Source organism: Felis catus, chromosome X (assembly GCF_018350175.1).
Source record: "Felis catus isolate Fca126 chromosome X, F.catus_Fca126_mat1.0, whole genome shotgun sequence".
Lineage (NCBI taxonomy): Eukaryota > Metazoa > Chordata > Mammalia > Carnivora > Felidae > Felis > Felis catus.
Window position 1 is genome coordinate 8238412 of NC_058386.1, and position 25870 is coordinate 8264281.

At 42.1% G+C, this 25870-nt stretch overlaps 1 protein-coding gene across 4 annotated transcripts in view; it reads right to left on the reverse strand.

Moving 5' to 3' along the window:
* Positions 1-25870, reverse strand: part of ARHGAP6 (Rho GTPase activating protein 6) — a 532244-nt gene that overhangs the window by 116852 nt on the left and 389522 nt on the right. The gene's annotated exons all lie outside the window — the stretch shown is intronic.

The window sequence follows — 25870 nt, forward strand, 5'->3', positions numbered from 1 at the left end:
AAAAACCCAGATGTTCATACAGTAGTTAGAACAGTAGATAAAGTGAAAAATTATGAACATGTATAGTCACTGAACCTGAACCAGATGAAAGTAAGTTTATACGAAGAATTCTTCAAATTGAAAAAAATAAGCTCTTGAGAAACGTTTATATTACAGAACAGATATAAGACTTGCAACACTGACTTTATACTTCACACCACATTAGTAACCAAAGTCTGATCTTTTGATCTCATTCTATGGAAAAAGATTTTTTTTAATGAAATTATATGATATGTACAATAATGTACTGAATTTTAAATTATTGGGGTAATTAGTTTTCCTAAGAAAACTTGTATTAAATGGAGCTTCAAATAGAGAATCGCGGTGATTTTGTATACAAGTCATTCCTTTCACTTAATAATTTTTAAGATGATAAACTGTACTGTATAGTCTTCAAAATGTTAACAGATGCATAAAATGGACTCATACAATCTTTTTAGGGTTTACATTACACAGCACCCACAGTAACTTTATTCCAGTACCTTTATGATCAAGGCTCCTTAATCATTCTCTGGAATGAATAAACATAACTTTACTGGGAGGGTCTTGATATTTAAACAACAACAACAAAAAACTTGACTTAAAAGAATTTAGATCCCATAAAAAATTAAGAAAACTTTTCATCAATTCTCATGAGCGAATTCCAATCAACATAGTAAATATTTATTTATCACCCTTTAGGATAAGGCACAATTCCAGACCCTGGTAAAAACAGTAAGTTCTCATCCTTAAGGAACCCAGAACATACCAAAGGGATAAAAGAAGCTCAGAAATACCGATTAGAGGAGGCCGAGCAGCACTGACACCATGACAGAATTATAGGCAAAATGCCCTGGCAAAAATGGCAGACTTCCTCAGCTAGCTGCACAACAGCTTTCCTCACCCCTCATTCCTTGTTGGCAAAGCTGGAATTATACCCAGCATCTGGCCTTTCACAAACTCAGGACAGATGAGGCCGTACCCTGGCTCAGGGAATGAGTGTTCACTCCTCCATGCCAATTATGGCATTAATTACAATAACATACCATATCCAACAATACCAAATATGGCATCTATTCCTTTTGCTAGTGACCGGTTTAGGAATGGGTTGTGATGGAACCTGAACAACGAATGGGGCCAGAAGGAAAGTCTTCTAGGAGAGGAAGAACTTCTGGGGAAAAAGATTACTTTCCAATTAAACACACACACACACACACACACACACACACACACACACACACACGTGGTCTTCTGTCCTTGGATCTACTTGTTTGAGGATACGATGCCTGGAACTGTGCCATATTATGACCAGAAGGGGTAAGTGGAAAGATGTAGAGCCCTTAAGTCTTTGGTGGCATCATTGTGTCCCTGAATTAACCAGCCCTGGAATCATCTAGATGGATGACACACTCTCTTTCCATGCTAGTGTTTTTCAACTGTGGGTCACAAATGATTAGTGGGTCATGACATCAATATCAGAAGCCCCATCATTTATATCATGCCAGCAAACTCTCTTCCAATAATGTAAAGCTTATATGTCCAGAACTAAGAATTATTTTGTCAATGATTTTCCTGAAAAAAAAAATCCAATAGATAGATAGAGATATATATCCTGGTATAGTCTCCAAAATCTATGCCTCTCTGCACTCCTTGTCTTTCACGGTTCATGAACATATTGGCGTTACATTTATTTCTACTGAGAAACATTTTAAGGGTGTAAAGGATGATGTTACTTGGAGACTATGTGGAAAAAACACAAACCTTGGAGTCAGATTGGAGTTGCTTTCAATTCTTCGGATATAAGAGGATTCTCTGGAAAAGTCATTGACAAAATAATTCTCCTTTTATAATAAGTCAAATGACACACATACCTACACACATATTCAAATCACATTTTGAATTACAGGGAAAAAGTCAAGCTTTGGACTCTGAAGACTATTCACTATGGAATGAGATGTACTGCATAAGTTAATTTTATGAGATATAGAAACTTGGGTATTCAGTTCAATCCCAAACATGTGTTTTAATGTCATCATTTTCACGGTAGGCCACAATGGACATTATTCCACCGCACTAAACAATGTATATTAACCACAACATAGCATTTCCCTGATGGGCTAGAATGAGACTTATGAACACCCATCAGTGAGGTGTGTTGCCTTTGGCATTTTAGAGATCATAAAGCTCTTATGCCTGACTGCGCCACCCAGGCGCCCCTCTTATGCCTGTTTTAAATTGCCCTCTCATTGTAACAGTTCCTTTCCGCTCTCAGTTACCACTTCTTTTTGTTAACGTATATATACAGCTTTTAATATGTAGCTTACTTTGTATACATATTCTCCATAACAAAATGAAGTACATTGGCCTCAGGATTGTTACTCTCAAAGTTCCACGATCACTTTGAGACTATTTAATTTCCTGACTCCCCAACTGTGGCAGATGGCTGCAACTGACAAAATTCTGACACGTAGATGTATGTGGCTGTCACCACATAGTGTAACATAGCTGAGGTAAACTGAAGGAAACAGAGCCTTTCTAATGCATTAAGACTCGGGCTTTGTCAGCTGCCCAACGTTGTATGTATTTGAGTAAAATATGGAAGAAATTCACAAGATACTAATGACCAAGACTCAAAAGTACAGTCTGAAACAAATAGCAGTCCTAACCATAAATGCACTAATAAACCCAAACTTACACCCAAAGAATTCTCACATCAGGAAAAAAGCAAAAGTAGACTATCTACAAAGCTGTGCTCTGTCTTTGAGATCGAGCTGAAGAGTCCGATGAAGTCGAGGAAACCACCTCAAGCAAACTCTTATCTCACCGGAACCACTCCCATGTCACTAAGAAATCTGAAATCTGCTCTCCACTCATTCACTCTTTGTTGGTGAGGACTTCAATATGCACTGTGAATACACGTCTAGGAATTACCTAAGAGAGTCATCAAAATGCATGAAAAGATACGTGCAAAGATGTTGATTACAACATTATTTATACCATGAGAAAGTGTACCTCACTTAAATTTTCTTACATCTAGCTGAAGGAATAATGGAAAAAAGTATGCCTTAGAAGAAACTTTAGTGGTGGAGCAAATGTTATAAACTAAAATTCAGGACCAAGATCATCTATCACATGTGCATATTACACACGACCATAACACAGAGGTAATTTAAACGTATACACGTAAATATGCATAGACAAAAACCAGGAAGGGGATGCAGATGTGTGTACAAAGATGCGATTTTTCCCACGATAAACATAAGTTGCTTCTGTAATCAGAATCACATTAAATTATTTAAAATTTTTTCTCCTTTTCTTCTGCTTCAATCCAGACACATCTCCTTCCTTCAGTTCCCTTTGATGTGACCTTTGGATCTTGGTGGGTCCCCTTCAGGTAAATTCCAAGTAGAAATGACTTCACGTGTACTTGATTTTTCAGAGAAATATTTTGACCAAAGAAGGGCAAAGGGAAAGGAACTAGGGGCTTTAGCAGGAAACGACCAACAACAACCAAAAAAACCCCCCAAAAACCCGAAAATGAACAACAAGACCAAACAACAGAAAAGAGATGAGCATTATAGGATGAAGACAGAAAAAAACCCAGAAAAATGACCATCAAAGTAGCTCCTGCTGAAATCCCGCCAAAGGTTAACTGGGTTCAAAGAGCAGGCAGGTCAAAGGTCAAACAATATCTAAGCCCTAAACCCTTAAGGAGGTAGGTTCTTGCAGTGACTTTTCACGTTAATGGGTCTCCTTTTGATTCAAATAATGCCTGAACTATTCTGACTGAAAACTCATCAATTATCTCATTTCACTTTTGGGCTTCAACTGGCTATAATGGACTTTTTTGTGCTTAATGACATCAGGTCTGGATCATCTGAAGAGCTCAACCTCAATTAATAACAACTCCAATTAACCAGAAAATGCTCACAGCTCACACACTAGAAAGGGCAAAGGAAAATGCAACCTAACAAACTAATTTTCAGGCTGTATTTATTTCCAGAACCACCTATCTTGATGGCCTGCACTGAAGATAGAGGTTGAGAGGGTTACCCGGAAGTAATCTTCACTTTGTCAGAGACAGGGAACAGCTCAAAATTCACATTTTGTAGGATAATAATACCATGGAATATTTGAAATCAGAGACATACACTAAGTGCTAATTATACTCTATATTTGCCCTGTTCAGTATGTATCCCCACGTGGCTATTCCAATTTAAAATAATTAAAAGTAACTAAAACTTACCTTTCGGTTCCCCAGTCACGCTAGACATATTTTAAGGGCTAAAAGGCCACGTGGGGCCAGTGGCTACCATACTGGACAGCAGGGACACAGAACATTCCCATCACCACCGAGAGTTTTATTAGACAGCGCTGTTCTATACACTATTTCCTGAGGTGGAAGAACAAGTCGTATTAATTCAAAGATTTTAAACAAAAGATGAGACAAAACAGACTTGCTGCTTAAAACTGAACATCCCAACTATCCATAACAAGTCATTTCCCCAGGATTCCAGGAATCGTGATCACGTATGGCAATTTTTTAAGAACTGCAGAAGTGCCATTCTCTTCCTCAGGTCAAATCGCACAGACCACAACGCTCTCCCCTCCAGTTTTCTTTTAAAACAGATGAATTCCGAGTTCAACTAGATTATTTTTTCTACTCGTAAGAAAAACTATTTTAGTTCCAAAGAAATAGCCCTTCATTTTCAGACCGCTACCAGCCATATCCACGATGGAGGTAGAAGGCTGGGGCTGCCCTTGACCTGGGGCTTCACTGGGAATAGGCCAAAGTTGAAGCTGATGGAAAGATAAAAGTAAGAAAAAAAAAACACAAACTTTTGTCCGTCCCTAAGGGTGGCTGACTGCCTGGAAACATCAGAAAATATTTACATTCTTTTCTGTTCTGTGGTTCAAAGCAACAGCAACATAGGACAAATGGGTGCACACACACATGCACACACACGCACATGCACACACATGCACACACACACATGCATACCGCCCACTAAGTTTACCGGCAGTAAAAGGACACGTGTGAAGACACACACTATTTGAGAAAGTTCTTCCCATTCTAATCATTTAGAGACTATATGGCTATTGTATCAATTATCATCACGAAGGCACATTATATGTCTTCCAATATAAGACTCTATCAAGAAAAAAGATCAAGTTTCTTATTTACAAGCAGGGTCAAGTTGACAACCTCCTCTCCCAACTCCACATAAAATGAAAACACTGACTTTTCCCATAAATCTGAACTTTGCCTCTTATCAGTAAACAATTGCTGAAAATAACAAGATTGAATTGAAGGCCAAGACTTTAAAAAGAAGACAAAATAGCTAACAACTGTATTAATTAGGAAAACATCCCAAAGAGATATGACTGTGAGGAGCTTAACATGGGGATCACAAGAGAAAAATAATTTCAACCCATTTCCCACGTTTCCAGAACATAGTGATCTCTAGTTGTGTTCCATATTGCTTTAATAAAACAGTCATCAGCCTATGTTTGTTGTGAAATTCTTGTTAATTGGAGTTTTTACTTATTGTTTCGTGATTTGGCTTATAATTCCTTTTGCCCTGACTGGTCTAGAGCCTTATCAGCAGGGATCGTTGGCTGACATTTAGTTATCCAAAAATACTTCCTTGCTGGGAAGAATTCATCTTGGCCTCATCTAAAACACCTGACTCTTCTAGAAGATAAATAATACTTGAGGAATAAGATTGGGCTGGGAGTGGTGAGAAGTGAAGAGGTTGAGAAGAAAGGAATGGTCATTTGGGTCCCAAAACATTTGCCTTGATAAATCACATCTGAATAATCTATTAAAAAAATAACCAAGATCAATGAAGCTCCCTTACAAACAACACTGCCCTGTGGTCAACGAAAAATAGCCTAGGTTCCAGTATTTACTTTCTTTTGATAAGTAATAAAAAAATTTTAAACAATGTGAAAAATTGCCTCAAAATAGCCAAATCTTGTCGTCCTCTCCAAAAAAAAATTTTCCATGCTTCAAATCTGTGGAATGTGGGGGCTCCCAGGCAAGTCAAATGTACACACAAGGGAAAAGATGGCTTCCCAGTATGGTGGTGGGCTTTGCGGGTTCCACAACCAGACTGTCTTAGGTTCACAATCACGAACTTTGCCTATCTCCTATGGGAATGTGGACAAGTTTCTTTAGCTTCTCTGTACCTCAGTTTCCTCATCTATAAAATGTAGTGTCTATCTCTGAGTCCTTTCACGTCGACGAGCCTCAAGCTCAATAAATGTTGGCTATGGTACTTATATCCAGAAAGGGAGCCTTCTCCGGGTTCTCCAGATCCCCCAAAAGGAACACAACACAGTTGGAATTGGAGATGATGTAGATTTTGGACCAAACACAGAAGCTTTCTATGCCAAACTCCAAAGTTGAACACATCCGTCATTTACCAATATGCCATCTCTGACATACAAGCAGCTGAACACCTCCCTTACTGACTGCTACTCTACACGATCCCTGCCTCCTACCCAAAATCACCAGAGGCTGTTCTTTGCCACACCTAAGGTCACCCTATGACCTTAGGTAATATGAGAGCAAAACCACCAGGAGGGAGTCATGGGTTGCATAAGGCTCATTGGAGGCCAGAGCGTTAGACCTTCTCCCTCTGAATGTCTTCTTTTCACCTTCTTTGGAAGGCCAGGTTGCCGCATCTAGTGAATTCCAATTCCAACTCTTCCCTTGTTGCTCTGGCATTGGTCACAGTTCAGCTAATTCCACCTTAGGGCTTTCTTTACCCAACTCTTTTTCTCTAGAGCAGTGTTCTCGACCAAGGCAGCTGTGCCCACTAGAGGGCACTGGGCAATGTCTGGAGTCACAATGGCGGGGGTAGGGGGTGGGTGGGAATGAGAGTTGAAGTGGTACTATTGGTATCTAGTGGGTGGAGACCAGAGGTGCTGCTAATCATCCCACAATGCACAGGACAGGCCCCACAACAAAGAATGATCCAGCCTTGAAAGTCAACACCACTGAAGTTGGGAACCCTACTCTAGAAAACAAGGCCAATATTGAATCACACTGTGTGTTCAGAACTTAACATACAGAAACAATGAACAAATGTGGAAGTCTGAGTGCATTTAAAAAACTTTTTTGATGTCTATTTATTTTTGAGAGAGAGACAGAGACAGAGCATGAGCAGGGGAGGGGCAGAGAGAGAGGGAGACACAGAATCCAAAGCAGGCTCCAGGCTCCGAGCTGTCAGTGTAGAGCTCGACGTGGGGCTTGAACTCACAAACAGCGAGATCATGACCTGAGCCAAAGTCAGATGCTTAACTGACTGAGCCCCCCAGGTGCCCCAAGTCTGTGTGCAGTTTTAAAACATAATTGAGAAAGATGGGGCACCTGGGTGGCTCAGTTAGTTAAGTGTCAGACTCTTAATTTCGGCTCAGGTCATGATCTCACGGTTTGTGAGATCAAGCCCTGCATCGGGCTCTGCACTGATAGCTCGGAGCCTGCTTGGGATTCTTTCTCTCCTCCTCTCTCTCTGCCCCTCCCCCACTCATTCTCTCTCTCTCTCTCTCTCTCTCTCTCTCTCTCTCTCTCTCTCTCAAAAAAATAAATACATAAAAATATTTAAAACATAATTGAGGAAGAAAAACCTAGAGGTCAAATCTTAAGGTTAATAAACTTGATGTAGGACCTCCTACAGTAGGCTTTTCACTTCTTACACAAACTACATCAGCAAAATCCAAACAGCTTGGGGGGTGACCAAGATGTTAAAGAAAATTTGCAAGAGGAAGAGATAGCTGCCCCAGGATTAAGGGAGCTGGTGTCTCTAAATCAAAACCATTCTGCAGAAATTAAAATAGTTCTTTATTTCTTCAGAAGTTATTTAAAAGTGAGTGCGTTCGTTGTTTCTCGGGAGGTTGCTTAACCGTCATTGTGTTGCCTCTGTAATAAAGAGGAGAAAAATAACCAGACCATTGGTATAACTGCTGAATTAGAACTCATTTAGTTTGTCTGGGAAGAGTCCTGTTTTGGGATTTGCTTGAATTTGGCAGAATAATGAGAACTAAGTGGGCAGGGATTTCAGATGCCATAATGCTCGCGATTCTCAGAACCATCACCGCCCATGTATTCAGTGATGAATATAATCGAGTTTTTCTTACCAAATTATTGCCCAAAAGCTTCTGACAGCTATGGAGAGTGTAGAGAAAACACAGTTTTCTTGAGTGCAGACTTTGGGCAACCTACTATATTTGATGGATTCAGGACACGAGACATCCTATCTATCTGCCCAAGTACCAAACCCAAGATGCTCCTCTAAGTGTCCGTCCGGCCCCCATATGCCACACAGCAGGAGAACGGCCATAAATGAGCATCAGTTCAATGCCTGCTCCTTTGGAGACCTTCTTTTACTGGTCCACATGGGCTGGAGTGCTCGGGCCTCGAGCTTTCCCAGGATATGCTGGGCACGCTTCTATTTCAAGCAACTACTTGTTTCTACTTTGGTCTCCCCACTAGCCTGTAACCTCCTTGAGGAGAATTTGGAAAAACACGTAGAAACCGGTAAGTGTGCTTCATATCTGCTCAAGGAACCATTATTAGCATCAAAAAGCTGCCATACTGTAATATAAAACTAAAGATAATAGTAACATTGAACATTTACTGGGCTCTTATTATATTCCAGGCATTGTTCTAAGCGCATGACATATATTAGCTCACTTAAGTCTCACAACCTACAGAGGAAAAGCTGTCTCTGTCCCCAATTTACAGATGAGGAGTTGTCTAAACTTTCAACTTTAAAAAGAAATGCACTTCTTAAAACACACACACACCCTGCCCCCTTTTTGATGAATGCAATTTGAAAGGTAAACTAATTTGCCATCCGCCTCTAGGATCCTAACTAAAATAATCTCTATCTCTTTCTAACAGTAAATACGAATTCAGCTCGATGGGACTCATGAAGCTTGTCTCCTTGGTCACCGAATTTCTCCTACCCATTTGACCTCCCCAGGATGCACTTAGGAGCTAATTGTAAAGAAAGTAAAGAAGCCCCAGGCTGATAACTTCTCTGCCGCTGTGGTAAACCACTACAGACCGGTAGGAGGCCTCTGTAAATATGGGGAGGTATCAACACACCAGGACGGCACTGCCCTGGCGACCGTCCCAGCTGCGGTGTGCACCTGAGCAGGAATGGCCCTCACTCCTTCCTTGGTTCCAGAAGATGGACTGAAAACAAATAAATGCAAGTCTGGTTCTCACAGGAACCGCAAGGTGCTTTCTCACTGACTCGTTCAGAGCAGGCTACAGTGGGAACCGACCAGGTCTCGTTAAAACAGGCAGGCCTCGGCCCTCCAGTACCTCCTTTCCCAAGTAGCCCACTAAACCCATACTCAGCACCTACGGAGCGTCCGTCTCAAGTGACATTCTGAAGTTCACGGACACTGACCAGAATAGAAAGGCTGCGGATATATCTCCAGCAGGACACTGACCCAGAGCTAATTGGCTGGCATACTCCCTCTACCTACCACTCCACGACCAGATTCAAATAGATGAAAAGGTTCAGGGGCGCCTGGGGGGCTCAGTCGGTCCAGCGCCTGACTCTTGATTTTGACTCAGGTCAGGATCTCACGGTTTCGGGGGATCGAGCCCCACATCGGGTTCTGTGCTGACAGCATGGAGGATGCTTGGGATTCTCTCCTTCCCTCTCTCTCTCTCTGCTCCTCCCCCACTCACTTTCTCTGTCAAAACAAATCATGAATGAAAAGATTCAAATACCTCACTAGCTCCCGGCATTGCAGCTTCCACAAATGTGAGCTATCAAGGTGACAGTCCAAACTGCTCCTCCCGCAGGGTTCCCACTAGAGAAGGACATGTTTGCAAATTTGTACAGGTGCGCACAGTACCGAATGCAGGCTCGGAAGGCTTACAAAAATCCCATTTTCGCCCTGGATGCGGAACTTGGGCTCCACCTGGTTTCCACAAATGACCTTTTTCTGAACCTGAAGACAGGCACCACAGAGTGATTCAAAATCGATTTCTTTTCCAAGACAGCGGTGGAGTTTGAAGGTACTTACCGCCTGAGTGTGCAGTTCCTGTCGGCAGGATTTACAAAGACAGTTGGAAAATAAAGGGGGATTTACTGCATTTGTGGCTCATTTTCCCACAAACAAAACACAAATGTTCCCGAGGAACGGTGATAGGTGTCGAGGAACCTACGATCGCTACAACCTGAGTTGACTGATTTTCTAGTTACTGTTACTGTGGCACTATTCCAAGTTAATAAGAAGAAAAGATGGATTCTGAGGTTCTTTCTGTGAAATCATAAAAAACTGGAAGCGTAAAAATCTAAGATTTGCACCAGAGACCACAAGCAGCAAATCCAAGGCTTTCCGATTTTCTGCACCAATCATCTGCCTTTGCCTCATGCAGCGGCCACAAGGGAAGAGTCACCCCACGTTTTGTGGTTTCACATGAGTACCTGTGTTGCTTGTCAATGTCGTAGAATCTGGCTCCTTTGTCCTAGTGAGGAAAAGGACAACGTTTGCCCTTGTCCCAAATGTCTGTCATTATACGGTACCCACTAAACCAGAGACAGAGAGGGGCTCAAAAGCACTGCACAGGAGACCACTGAGACCTGCTGAATAACAGCGTAAGTCGGGGTGCATCATTAAAGTCAAAGTGCGTCAATTTAACAATACTGAAAACGACAGCCCAAAGGGAAGGCGCAGAAGAAATGACGGGTCCTTACTGAGATCTGTTCTAAGCTTGCAATAAAAATACGAGTGTCTTGGCAATCATAGGTAACATTCCAGTCATCCTGGCTCAGAGGCTCCGAACCTTCTCCTAAAGCAACAGTCAGAGACATCGTAAGTGTCATTTGAACCGTCTGAACTTTGAAGCTGAAAGAGACTTGAGAGCTGGAACAAGCAGAGAGAATCCCTCCAAAGCTATTGCCTCTCTCACTCTTTCTTGCTTGTGGCCACCTTCCCCCAGCGCCGCTCCAGGATTATCAGCCCCATGACGTCTTTCGCATCTGCCTCACTTGAAGCAGGAGGCTCCAGGCACAGAGCCCGAAGCGCATGCATCTTCTCACCTCCCCAGGGCCCTTACACCTCAGCAGTAGCAGCAGCTCCAGGCAGAACTGACCCCCCCATCCTCTCCACGCAGAGCCCCTGTCCGGTGTGGGAACAGAGAAGGAGGCTGGAGACAGGGCCACCGCTCAAAGAGCCGGAGTCGGGCAGGCAGGCTCCCCGGCTGGAATGCACAGCTAGAGGCCCTGGGAGGGAGAAGACCTGGGGTCACCGTGATCCTCTGAGTCAGACACCCTGGGGAGCTCTCAGCTCCGAAAGGTCTCCTTCAGCACACAAGGCAGAGAGGCACCACGCACTTGCAGGGGGAAGAATCTGGAAGCTACAACGTGGAGGTAAATGCTTACATAGACATATGCCAGTTTATAGTCAACGGTAGAGATACAACAGGGATGTCGGAGGGAACCAATCATTTGAATGAAATGCTCACTCACTCACATATGTCATAGGGGACTTGTATGTGTCCAGATATATAAAGGACTCTTACAAGCCAATAATAAAAAGACAAATAACCTGATTTAAAAGTGGGCAAAGGCTCTGAACAGCCATTTCTCTGAAGATCATACACAAACGGCCAATCGGCATATGAAAAGATTCTCGACATCATCAGCCATCAGGGGAATGCAGATCAAAACCACAAGAAGATACCAGATCACACTCACTAGGATAGGTAAAAAGAACTGTTGGCCAGGAGGCAGAGAAATTAGAACTCTCACGTGTTGCTGGTGGCAACGTAAAATGCTTTGTAAAACGATTGGTTGGTTTCCAAAATATTAAAACTAGAGCTATCTGACCATATGATCCAACAATTCCCCTCCCAGCCATATCCCCGAGAGAACTGAAAATACACGTTCACACAAAGCTGGTGCACAAAACTGTTCACGGCAGCACGATTCACGATAGCCAAAAGGTGGAAATAAACCAGTCACAGAAGACCACATATTGTAGGATTCCATTTATATGAAATGCCCAGAATCCATAGAGTGGCAAATCCATAGAGTGGCAAAAGGTTAGTGGTTGCCAGGGGTTGAGGGGGACGGGAAGAGTGTGGGCAGTGATGACTAAGGATTGCAGGCTTTCTTTTGGGGGTGATGAAACTGTTCTAAAATTCATTGTGGTGACGGGTGTACAACTCTATGAATATACCATTAAATTGTACACTTAAAGTGAGTGAACTGTGTGGTATGTGAACTATATCTCAACAAAACTGCGACATTAAAAATGAAATGCTAACCCTTATTCCCTTGCCACAGCCCTTCCCCAGTTACACTGGGCTCTTCTGAAGTCACCATGACTCCTGTCGATTCACCAATGCGGCTTGGCAAGGGCCATGGTGAGAGAGGGCCTCCATCAAGCAGGGAGTGACAAATGCTGGCCCCTGGCACATCAGGCCCCTTCTCCTCAACTTCATTTCGAGGCCACTGATGACAAGGATCCTGCTCCAGCTTCTTGTTCAGCCCTGCTTTTCGCCGACACCTTCACTCCCGAGTGGTGACTCCCTTCCCGACATGCCCGTGGTTCCCATCTGTGAGAGTCCTTTTGAACTTACAGTTGCCCTTGTATCCCACGTGGCTGCCCTCCCCAAACAGATTACATGTGACTTGAGCACAGTGACCTCACAGCTCAGTGACTTTCTCATAGCTGAACTTCAGTAGTTAATTGTGATCCTTCAACTCATGGAAGTTTATGGATCCTTCCATATCCATTAACTTTCCAAACGATTTTGGGGCACAGTGGACCAATTCCCATGAATATTATTTTCTCCGCGATAGCTGGTTCCATCCTGCCCCCTGCTCAAGATTTTGCTCGAATCAGTGCATTCTATTAGAACTAAAGTCTCAAGAGAAAGGTTTGCCAGTGATGCCGGGTCACTCTAATGCATGGTGTCCGTAATTTACCACATTTCGGACCAACATGTAATTTCTGCCTATTCCGGATTTGCCTTCAAATGTTTTAATCCTTAAAAGTTCCTTATATTATTCATTTTCACGAGTTGGTACCATTGCCCTCAGAAGGATGCCCAGGGAACTACGAAGGAGTAGTCCTTCCCACTGGAGGATAAGCAAGGCTGCAAATGAATGTTCCCAAAAGACCCCGCCTGTGTTCACTCTGTGCTGCAATGTCCACACAGGCTTTTTCTCAAACACATTTGGGTGCTGTGGGTAATAGATGTCAAATAACAAAACTCAGAGGCACACGCTATGTTACTTTTTAAGGGAAAAAAGTGGGGGGAATCAAAGGGTTTAACAATTTTACTCACTGGCTTACATTCAGTGACTCTGACAATTTGGCCACTGCTCAGGTTTGTGAATTTCTATGGAAAATGAACTGTGTTTGGCAAGCCCGATGAAATATGAGGCTGATAAACAAATGTTTCATGCTTTCTCAAGACCTTATGCCACTAACTGTGTGGGATTGGAAAAACTGTTCAAATGTCAATTTAAATGTCAATCGAAGCACTGTAAATACACGATTTTCTATACCCATACGAATTGATATAATTCTGTTGACTTCAAGACCATAACTTGAACTAAAGTTTCTTAGCATTTTAATCACGAAATGTGTCACCGGGAATGCAAACTTCAGGTTAGGCAAGTTGAGTCAGTAGAGCTCTGTTTCAGAGTCAGAAATGTCAACGCAGTACTTTATTGTACGCTACGGAGAATCGACTGAAAAGTCAATTGACATAAAGGTTGGTAGGAAGCAGGTCTTGAACTCAAAAAAAGGCTTGGGCCAAAAGTAATAAAACATTATTGTAACAGCCCAAATCATTACATAAAAGAACACTGTGGTGAATTCCGTTGCAAAGTTCATGACTCGTGAATATTATCTCCAAGCCAGTCATCTCTGAGTTTTATAGAGTCGGCTATCCAGCTGCCTTTTTGACCCTTCCATCTGGTATCTCAGGGTCATCTCAAACTTCACTTATTCAACGCTGAACTCTTGACTTTCCCTTCTGGCAAATGTCTTCGTACCTAAGCCTCCTACATCTCAAGAGGTGTTGATAAAGCATTTATCTCAGTGGCTGGCATGCACGCCCGCTCGATAAATGTTGCTGCTGCTGATATTGATGGTGATTGACGACGATGATTTTTATGCACCCAATTAGTCGAGCCAGAGACCAAATAGCTTTTCTTTATTCTTCCCTTCACCTCACGTCCCACATTTAATCCATCCCCAGGTTCTGTCATCTCTGCCCCCCAAATAAATCAGGAGTCCGAACCCTCCTCTCCAACTCTGCTTTCATCAGCCCGCCTCCAGCTTCCAACATATTTCTCCTGAACAAACGTTGACAGCCTCCTAACCAATCCAACCATGCCTGCTCTTGCCCTTACCCAGTTAATTGTCCGTGGGGGAATCCAGAATGATCTTCTTGAACACAACTCTTCATTACTAAGACATATATGGTACTTACCATGCATTTATTAGATATGCTAAACTACCTTCTGAGGTAGGTCGTGTTATTACTTCCATTTTACAGGTGAGGAATTGAGCAAAGTGAGGTTGGAACAGACCCAAGGTCACTCTGCTTCTAAGAGGCCAAGCTGGAATTCACACCGCAGCGGTCCGGCTCCGAGCTGAGTGCCGCTGCACAAAGCACCACGCCACACCCAAGCTTTGACGAGTAACAAGCAAGCAGAGATGGCACTTCGCTTCCATTGCCCTTAGAGTAAAATCCATCTGCATAGGAATTCCCTATGCAGACCCGAAGGGTCTGGGCCGACTTCCTCCCTCCCCTCTCTGCCTCTCGCTTTCCTCCCGTTCTCCTGACACTCTTGGACAAGGCAAGCTTGGTCCAGTGTAGGCGGTTTTACCCATGCTGTTCCCAGTGCCTGAAATGCTCTACCCAGGGCTGGCTAGTCCTTCTTTATTCCTTAATCCCACTCCCTCAGAAAAGCCTTCCCTGGCCTCCCCTGTCTGCAGTCGATGTCCCCTGGCTTCTTGATGTCAACGCCCTGTTGGTTTTTTCCCCAGCATCATCTGAACTTGTATTTGCTTTCATGTGCTTGTCCATTTGTCTACTGACTGTCTCTCCCACTTGCCTGGAAGTTTCACAATGATAAACATTGTTTACCACTATAGTTCTCCCACCCAGCATCATGCCTGCACAGAGTAGATGGTGAGAAACTCTGATAAATGATTGGGTGCAGGCAAGAACGCTCTGGCGATATGAAACGACCATCTAGACCTTACGTTCTCTAAGTGTGACTGCAGGATCAGAACCAGATTCACCTGAAGATGCGTTTTATCAAAAGTAGAGTTGGGGCGCCTGGGGGGCTCAGTCGGTTGAGTGTCTGACTTCGGCTCAGGTCATGATCTCACAGTTTGTGGGTTCGAGCCCCGAGTCGGGCTCTGTGCTGACAGCTCAGAGCCTGGAGCCTGCTTTGGATTCTGGGTCTCTCTCTCTTTCTCTCTGCCCCTCCCTCCATTTATTCTCCACCCCCCCCCAAAATAAGTAAATAAATATTTTTAAAAAGTAGAGTCCCAGGACTCTGTGTTAAACACTTCCTTTTGAGGCCTATCAATTTATTTTCTAAAGAATTTTTATCATTTTGATTTTGACATGACTTGGCAATGAGTAACTCCTAGAATTATTGTTTGGCTGTGATTTTAAGTAATCATTGTTCACTTTCAGCAACACTCGCTAAAAGAGAAAAACATGTAAGTTGCTTTCGCATGTGATAAGATTATTTTAAAAGAGTCACTGACGATGAAATTGATATATACTATGGTTTTAGAGATATAGGTAAGCATTTGCATAATTACCTTGGGAGCCAATAACTTCCTTTTAAGCTTGCAGACATTTGTGTGGGCTCCTGGAAAGCTTGTGGTTCTTGGGCCCTGTAATCAGACAATGATGTGTAATGGAGTCCAGTCCCAAAATGACCACAGGGGGCCTTCTGGGGCTCAGGAATCTGCATTTTTAAGAAACTTTCCAGGAAATTCTTGTGCAAATAAAATTTGAGAGCTATTTTGCCTACCTAGACTATATATACTGTTTTAGAAAAATATACCACAGAGATCCAGTGTCTGCTCTTTAAATCTGTGGTTTAATTCTGAGAAATCCAAGATAACATTTCACCTGGAGGAGAAACATACACTATTAATTGATCTTCAGCTCACTAAGTGCCCATGAATGCAAGTTATCAGTAACCTTTCTGGTAAAATAAATCATCTCTGCTAAATATCTTTTATAGCCTGCATACACACAGGGAAAGAAAGAAGACATTTCCCACCTTGGAGGGGAAGGATGAACCATGTGGCCAGATAAAAAGAGTAATAAGGTAGGTGCTTTAGCCCATAACTTGATTATGTTTTAGGCTATACGTGGACGGTGCCAAGGAAATTAAAATTGAAGGCAGAAGGAGCTTCCTGGCTCGCTCAAATGACAAAAGTGGCTGGTTTTTTCCCTGAATTGTCTGAGTTCTTCAACTTCCTCCCAACCTGCTCCTCTCTGGTCTCCCCCAGCTAAGTCAATGGCAAGTTCGTCCTTCCAGCGACTCAGGCTGAAACCTTGACTCCCTATTCCCTTTAACTCCCTAACATACTCCATGGCCAATCCATTAGTAAAACCTGTTGGCTCTATCTTCAAAACATGCCCGAATCTGACCTCTTCTCATCATTTCCACTGCTCCACGCTAGTCCAGGCTAACATCATCTCTCACCTCAATTAATAACAAAATTGCTAAATGACGCAGCATAGAGACTGGCTTTGTAAAACCGTCTCTAAAATAGTCACTTCTCCTCCGCGAAGACAACCCCTTGAAAAAAAGCTTTGGATTGTCAATGAACCACTTCCTGTCATATCTTTTTCTACAAAGGTATGAATGCAGAGGACCCAGAAAAAACATATAGGTGCAGAAGAACTTCCCCAAATCCCGCAGTGAGAACTTGAATCGCTGTAGAGAATGTGTCTATTCTTTAGCAGTTCACAGGATTCTTAATATCTGGGGGCGTGCTGAGCCAATCTTGGAGGTATCAGCCCTCCTGCCCATGACTGATCCTGGAGCCCAGACTGAAAGCTGTCGGCCTTCCTTACAGCCAGGGCACGTGAGGGAAAGGTGGCTTGAGGCTTCTGCAAAATGCTTCTTGGAACGTAAGCAAGAGACGCAGGAAAAGAAAACATTTTCTTCCTGTATGCCAGGGTTTCTCAACCTCAGCACTACTGACATTTTGGATTGGGTCATTCACTGTTGTGGGGGACTGTCCTGTTCACCGCAGGATGTTTAGCAGTGACGCAGGCCTCTACCCACTAGATGCCAGGAACAGCTCTTCAGTTGTGACAAACAAAAATGTCTCCAGACATTGCCAGGTGTCCCTTGGTGGTGGTGGTGGTGGGAGGTTACCCCAAGCTGGGAACCACTGGCCTAAAACATCATCGGATTTATCTCAACTGCCCCAGGTTCTCTCAATACTAGCTTAGAGATGCTGAGAGGAACATCAAGTGAAGAGAATTACAGGAAAAAGATACAGAGTCACTGGATGAAGGAGCATCAAGGGGATCTGGGGCCCACCAGCACAGTTCATAGGTCCCACATACACTCAAATATTCCCTTCTCCCTAATAGGAGATGCTACATGGTTTCAATGACTAAATCAATTACCTATTTGCAGTGGACTTCCTGTCATTTCTGTGGGAAGAACTGTCATCTAATTTCACCATCTAGCAGCATTTTCTGCCAATGTGAAAACTGATGAGGAAATAGAGCTGGCACAGTTGAGAGATGCTTGAATTCAAGGTGTAATGGGGACGGGAGGAAGATAACATTGTAATCCATTTCTCTTATCATTTTTACCGCCTTGTATATATTGATTTATAATATTATCTTTGCCTACTATAAAAGCAATGCAAGCATATAACCAAAAACATCAGAACTATAGAAATAAGCAAAATGAGTAACAGTAAAATACTCTATAATCCAAGAATCAATCACTGATTACGTCTTAGTGGATATTCTCCCAAATAGTTGTCTTGCATATTGAGAATTTCCTTCCAAATAGTACCATATTATTTTGAAACCTACTACAATGTATTTTAAAATGTCCTTTTAGGGGCGCCTGGGTGGCGCAGTCGGTTAAGCGTCCGACTTCAGCCAGGTCACGATCTCGCGGTCCGTGAGTTCGAGCCCCGCGTCGGGCTCTGGGCTGATGGCTCAGAGCCTGGAGCCTGTTTCCGATTCTGTGTCTCCCTCTCTCTCTGCCCCTCCCCCATTCATGCTCTGTCTCTCTCTGTCCCAAAAATAAATAAACGTTGAAAAAAAAATTTAAAAAAAATGTCCTTTTATCGGGGCACCTGAGTGGCACAGCCGGTTAAGCAGCAGACTCTTGATTTCAGCTCAGGTCATGGTGTCACGGTTCGTGAGCTCGAGCCCCGCATCGTGCTCCATGTGGACAGTGTGGAGCCTGCTTCTGATTCTCTCTCTCCATCTCTCTCTGCCCCGCCCCAGCTCGTGCTCGCGCTCTCTCTCAAAAATAAATAAACTTTAAAAAATTCCCTTTTATCACATCTTTAAGTTGTTCTAGTTCATCACTACAAATGGTGCCTCGTATGAATGGCTGACTGGAAATAAGTTATGCACACTCAAAAACAAAAATGCAAAGGGCAGACACAAGCAAAAAGAAGCCTGAAATACAGACCAACGTTTGTGATATTATTGGCTTCCAACTTCTGTTCCCCTTCACTTGTAGATCCAAACACAAAAAGCGACCTCAAAGAGGGTAAAGGGAAGAGCAAGCAGTCTTACAGGGAAGGGAAGACCGCAGGACGACAGGCACGATAGAGCACACGCTGCAGGAACGTCATGGAGAAACATTCAACAAATGCAGGTTTTCTCTCTAAGTCACAGAGCCATTGCCTCGAAAAAGAAAAGGTTGACCCCGGGGCACCTGGGGGGCTCGATCACTTTAGCGTCCTACTCTTGATTTCAGCTCAGGTCATGATCTCAAGGTTCGTGAATTCGAGCCCCACGTGGAGCTCTGCACTGACGGTGGGGAGCCTGCTTAGGATTCTCTCCCTCTCTCTCTGCCCGTCCTGTGTTCATGCTCTCTCTCTCTCAAAATAAATAAATAAACTTAAAAAAAAGAAAGGCTTTACCCAGTCACTTAGTACAATGAAATAATTTGCTCCCCTGCAAAACCTCTGTGATGGCAACTCCAAAGACCTATATTTACATATATATCCACACATCTGTATGCATATCTATATCTGTGTTGGTAATCGTATGTGTATTTCAACCTATACCTATGTCTGTACCTATGCACGTATTATAACCGTCCCTGCACATCCATCCACCCATGTACACGTCAGTGGTTCTCAAACTTGAACAGGCACCAGAATCCTCCGGAGGGCTTGGTAAAACACAGATTTGCCCCCCCCCCACCACACACCCCCATCCCGAGTTTCTGATTCAGCTCACAGTGCACAATTTGCATTTCTGATAGGCTCCCAGGTGCTGCAGACACTTCTGGGGTGGAGACTACCCTTTGAGAAGCGCCACCTACACGGGCACCTCTATGGTCACCTCTGTGTCATCACCAATCTGGATTTTAGGCAACATATGGCTACCTTCACATACTCTAATTTCCATTATCATCGGCCGTCAAATGTATTTACATTTTAACAATTCAGGTTTATTTTCCAAATGGTGAGACGAGACAGGGATGACCCAAGGGCTGCTTCATTTTGAAATTGGCCCAGCTTTTGGAAACAAGCTCTTGACAAAGCAATTTCTAATTCTCTAAACACTTGCGAGAAAATACCACACAGAACAGCAGATGCTGTTCTCTTAACTTCTTCTTTTCAGGTCCAGAGCCATTGTCTGCAGTAGCAAACCAACCACATTACTTCCAGTCAATTTTCGCTTTGCTGGATGTCAACCCTGTTAGCCATATTCGAGGTGTGGTTCAAAGAACAAAGCTTCTCAGAGACAGCTCCGTGGCCTGCTTCCTCGCGTTAGTTTGACAGCGCTTGATGTGAGGGTTACGTTGGCTCATGTCTGCAGCATGCGATGGGAACACAGTTCCCCAGATTGCCAACCTTAACCTAAATAAAAGCTAGGCCTGCATCTCCTCAGGGTCAAGTTAAAAGAGTGTGGGCTGTGCTGTCTCAGACCTCAGCGGGTACCAATTAGTGGGAGACAAGACATGTACACAAGGAAATGTAATCGGTAATTTTAGTGGGTAAACAGTTGCAAGATTGAGGGAAAAGAAAAAAGCCACTCTGTGCTGGTGCAGTTGGGAAAAACTTCATATTCCATTTGTTCAAATCCTTGAGAAACAATGGTTGTTTTCGTCCAGAAAGTGAAATGCAGACACTGAAAAGGGAGGCATATTTTTACAGATGAGGTCAAAGTAAAGACTGGAGCAAGGAGTTAATGTGTGTGATGAACAGGGAATAATCCCAAGAATGACGAATTTCACTACTGAGAAGGATTATAAATTATGGCCACCCGCAACCCATCACAAATGTCTTTCACGATGGGAGAATAGGAAAAAACTTGTGCCCTGATAGAGAAAAAGAAGTGTGTTTTGGCCAGTTCAGAGAAAATATCTCTTTTCTCTGACAGATAGATAGATAGATAGATAGATAGATAGATAGATAGATGCACATGCGTATGCACACACTCTCAGATTTTATGAAAAAATTCCAACTTATATATAAGATCCCCTTGTTCCATCAAACATTCCACATGCCCCTAATTGCAAGTATTTCAGCAAATAGCCACTGAATAAATGATGTAGTCAGAAAACATCGAAATAAAGCTGTCATTTTAAAAAATCACAAAATGAAGAACTCCTAGGCCATAGTAACAAAAAAAATCTGCATTTTAACATCTACAGCTGTAGACACATGTAAGTGGTGGCTTTTTCTTTTTTGTTGTTAAAGATACATCCAATATAAAAGGATAACTTGTCACAAATTGTGCTGTGGAGTTTATTGGAAGCATTGCAGTAGAAGAAATGTGACTGTTCTTGAGAGTATTCAGATGCAACAATTGGCCTGTGGTTTCAATTTGTTTAAAAACTGTTTGAGTAGGCACAAATTTAGTTGCAAAATGGTATTTTGAAGCAAAAAATCAGTAGAAAAGACAGGAAACGCGAACGTTTTCCAAAAGTAATATCCTTTCGAAAGAAATGTAATATTTTATATGTAAAAAATAATGAGATAAATGCTACTCACAAGTAACTTCTCAATACAATGAATGAATGAAAACAGCAATGCATTTTAAAAATCTGTTGGTTCTGGGGCGCCTGGGTGGCTCAGTCGGTTGAGCCTCCGACTTTGGCTCAGGTCATGATCTCAGGGTCTGTGAGTTTGAGCCCCGTGTCGGGCTCTGTGCTGACAGCTCAGAGCCTGGAGCCTGCTTCGGATTCTGTGTCTCCCTCTCTCTCTGACTCTCCCCGCTCATGCTCTGTCTCTGTCTCAAAAATAAATAAACATTAAAAAAAAATTTTTAATAAAATAAAAATAAAAATCTGTTGGTTCTTCAATCTTAGCTCCCAGAACTTACACATGCACACACACACACACACACACACACACACACACACACACACACACACATTGACTCATTTTCAAATTAAATGTAATCCTATTAAAAACATCAGAAATGCAAAGACATTTGTCACAGGAATGGAGTAAAACTTTTTACGCCCATCATTAACATAAACGGACCATAAGGATTAAAGCTCCTTGTATCTGAGAAATCTTTCTGAAGGAATTGCAATTAAAACGACAGCTCTGGTAAAGGAAATAAGGGACCTATTAAGAGATTATCTTTTCTTTGTACTGTGATGGGACATACATGAGTAAGACAGTTGGCATGCCCACCGAGACACTGAGGCCAGCTTTAAAGTTGCAAAATGTCCCAGGTCTGAGGAACATCTCAGGAAGTTGTTGGAAAATGAAGAAAAATATTTTCATGAATCATCTATAGTACAGCGTGTCTCAACCTTGGTATTCTTGACATTTGAGGCCAGGTCATTCTTTGTTGTAGCAGACTGTCCTGTGCATTAAGGATGTTTAGCAGCGTCCTGGTCTTCACCCACTAGATGCCAGTAGCAAACCATCCCCTCTCAATTGTGACAACAAAAATGTCTCCGGACATTGGCATGTGTCCTGGGGGTGCCAAATTCCCCCAGTGAAAAGCACTGAGAGCACACGTTTAAATAAAGTTTTTGATCAACTGATGTCTTAAATATTACAAAACTCTCCAAAATTTTATATTCATGCAGAACTCATTTTGTGAATTTTACCCGTGTGGTACGCAAATTTTCATATTTAATCACAACAGATTGACAAATCTGGAATGACTGTGTCTTAGGAAGAAACATGTAAAGAAATGCACTAAAATGCTTTTGATAATTTTATGAAAATCCCCAAGGATCCTCATCCAGAATTTGTGATTTGGGGCTTACATCACAATGTTAACACTGTTTTGCATAATGCTCTCTTCAGAATCGAAGCACAGATTGTGTTAGCATTGGAAAGTGTATGGGAACCGTGTTGCTTATTGTTACACTTCACATGAAGGAAAACAATCTGTTTCCCCTGTTTAAATAGAATCTTGGAGTAATATCGCTGAGGATGGTATATCCTGAGATTCTAAAGATTTTGATATTAGTTATCGGATGTATCTTAGGCAAATATTAATAGTTCGTATCAATTACTCAGTAATCAGCTAGGGGAAAAAAACCTCCCTGGTGAGATTATTACAGACATCCCTAACTGCAATAACCACTTAAGTGAGATTTTTGCCCTTAAAATTTGTTTTAGCAGAACTCGCTAGTAAAATGAACAAAGAGAAAGTGTGTTCAAGCCAAAGGCTGTTGACTCTACTTACAGTTTTTTAACCTGAGAAATTAATATTCCAGATAAAGAAAACAGGCAAACATCCTTGGCTAGGTTTATTTAAAATTATGTGATGACATTGTTTAATGATAATCAATCTGGAGATCAAAATGCTTATCAATAACTATTAAAATTAGAATCCATTCACTGGCAATGAAGAGGAATGACTCAAAGTTGACAAGAAATGCTGTGCATTTTGAAGAATAATTTTTATTGAGCTATAATTGACATACGTATGGTGATGGATGTTAACTAGATTTATTGTGGTGATCATTTTTCAGTGTATACAAATATCAGGTCATTACATTGTACACTTGAAATTAATATGTTTTATATCAATTATAGCTCAATAAAAATTAATAAAATTAATTTTAATAGTTACTGATAAGCATTCTTTTTGTATCTATGTGCTTTGTTTTTTGAGCAAGTCAAGTGGTGACAAAATGCCTCCTTCACTAATAAAGGGGAAAATATGAAAGCTATAATATTTTTCTAAAGTGCTCCTTTCTTCCTCATTTCTTTTTATAATTTTCTCATGAACATGATTCGTTCGCCCCTAAATATAATCGTATTATCATATCACTAAAAGACATTTCACATAATTAAACACACAAGTCAGAAAGAAATCTTGGTTCGTCTGTACATATAAATTATTTGTCCAGAAAATACTGTCACTATGTTATTCACATTCCCACACAAATAAACATCTCAAACCTAAATTTTGGCTTCTGTAACTATTTGACACTTATTGTTGAAATGATAATGATCTGAATGAAACCTCATTTGAAAGAGGAAAGCATCCTAGATCAAAGTTCTTTTAAAAAAAAAAAAAAGCTAGGGGCGCTAGGGTGGCTCAGTCAGTTGAGTGTCTGTCTGACTCGATTTCAGCTCAGGTCAGGATCCTAGCATCATGGGGTCAAGCCTCGCATCGGGCTCCGCATTCAGCACAGAGCCTGCTTAAGATTCTCTCTCTCTCTCTGCCCCTCTACTCCCCTTGCTCTCTCTCTCTCCCTCAAAAAACAAATAGCTATATTTCTCTTGCTAGATTAGTGGTTCTCAGCTGCAGTGCCTTTGCACCTCACAGGACATTTGGAAACATCTGGAGACATTTATGGATGTCACAAAGGGGAGGGGACACTACTGGCATCTAGTAGGTAGAGACCAGGGATGCTGTTTAACACCCTACAAAGCATAGGACAGCCCTTCATAAGTGGTGAGCATTGTGTATACAGTTGTGGATCACTATGTCATACACCTGAAATAAATAGAACATTGTATGTCAACTGTATTTCAGTAAAAAAAATAATAAAGATTGGTCCCAAATGTCCATCAATAATGCTGAGGTTGGGAAACCCTGGTTTTACCTGTGCAACAAAGCAAGAGACACCTAACTGAAGATACTGTGAGGAGAATCCCTCTTTGGAGAGCATGTGATACCTTACCGAAGAGATTTTTCTTCTTGCGTGGCAGGTGGAATTTTAACTATCCCTTCTTGCTGTTGTTGGCATTTTACGGAGCAGGAAACAAAATGGAAGACTGAGGGGACAGTCGAAGCGGCCTCGAGTGGGCAGTCCTTGCACTGTTGTCCTCTAATCGAATACATCTTACATGAGCCACAAGTATGCACTTGGATACTGAGTCAAAGCAATGCCTTCCCTGTAAAGCAGGACTCACTTGACGTGCTAAGAAAAACACATCGTAAAAATCCATACAGCTAAAGCGTTAAGTAACGAGTTTGAATAACTGTCCTTTTTACCCCCTGATGTCAGCCATAAGCGATATCCTGTGCTGCTCAGGAGATGCTATTAAAATCAAACTTTTAACAGCCCTAAGTAAACATCTTCGTTTTCCACGAAACTGAAGTGATGGCAGAGTAAGATGATTGCTTACAGCTGCAGATGCCTCATCATGAACTAAATAAAGACTTGTGAAACTTTGACAACAATTTCTCTTCAGTGGGTCATGCTATCTTTTCCAAATCAAGTCATTTTTTAATTAATTCAATAAATAATGCCATGGTAGACCCTGTGATCTGATCACAGGATAGGATTGACACAAATAATCTTTTGCTTACACAATAAATATGCAATAAGTAAAGAAAATGCTCCTAAATATAAATTACTTTATAATTTTACATTAGAGACTAGTGCTGTGTAAATTACTCATGTTATACCCTACCCAAAGGAAAGAAAAATAGAAAACTTCATGCTGGGAAGGGAAAAAAGGTTTCCTGTGTGTTTACTTTTCTTGAGTGTCTACGGTATTCTTTAGATTACGGGTCATCAACATCTCAGGAAACAGGTCTCAAGTTTCTGAATGGGTAAGGAGTGAGAAGCTGAGGGGCTGGCATTCACTCCTCCAAAGAAAGAAACAAGATCTTGTTCACACATTCCACTGCAAAGGCTTGAAAGGAAAAACAAAAGTTCCTCTTGAATTTCAAATAGTCCAAGGCAAAATATATCACTGTGTCGTGTCTCTATAGGGTTCGTGACTGTAATGAGCTTCTTTTGTTTTAAGGCCAAACTGAGAGCAGCCCTTTAAAGGCTGGGAGAGAGCTGACGTTCCTGGATGTTTCGCACGGTACCAGATAATTCTGAAATGGTAAACACCTCAGAGAAGGGCACAGCAAGTGAGTACCATAATCCAGAGGGCCACTATTGATGAGTATAGAGGCACTTGGATACCAAAAGCAAGGAACATCACTCCACCAAAACAGATACTGTGGGTTCATGTAGTGACTACTTACCAGTCCCACTAGGTGCCAGGTAAGTGGGCGCTGGGATAAAAAGATACGAATGGTTGAATCTGAGCCTAACTTCACAACGGTACCGAAGCATTTTGAGTCAAACACAACTTGCTTTTGAGTGTAATCTTGTGCTAGAGAGGGAAATAGGATGTGTTTATCGAAATACGAAGACTGGGTCTTCTTTTA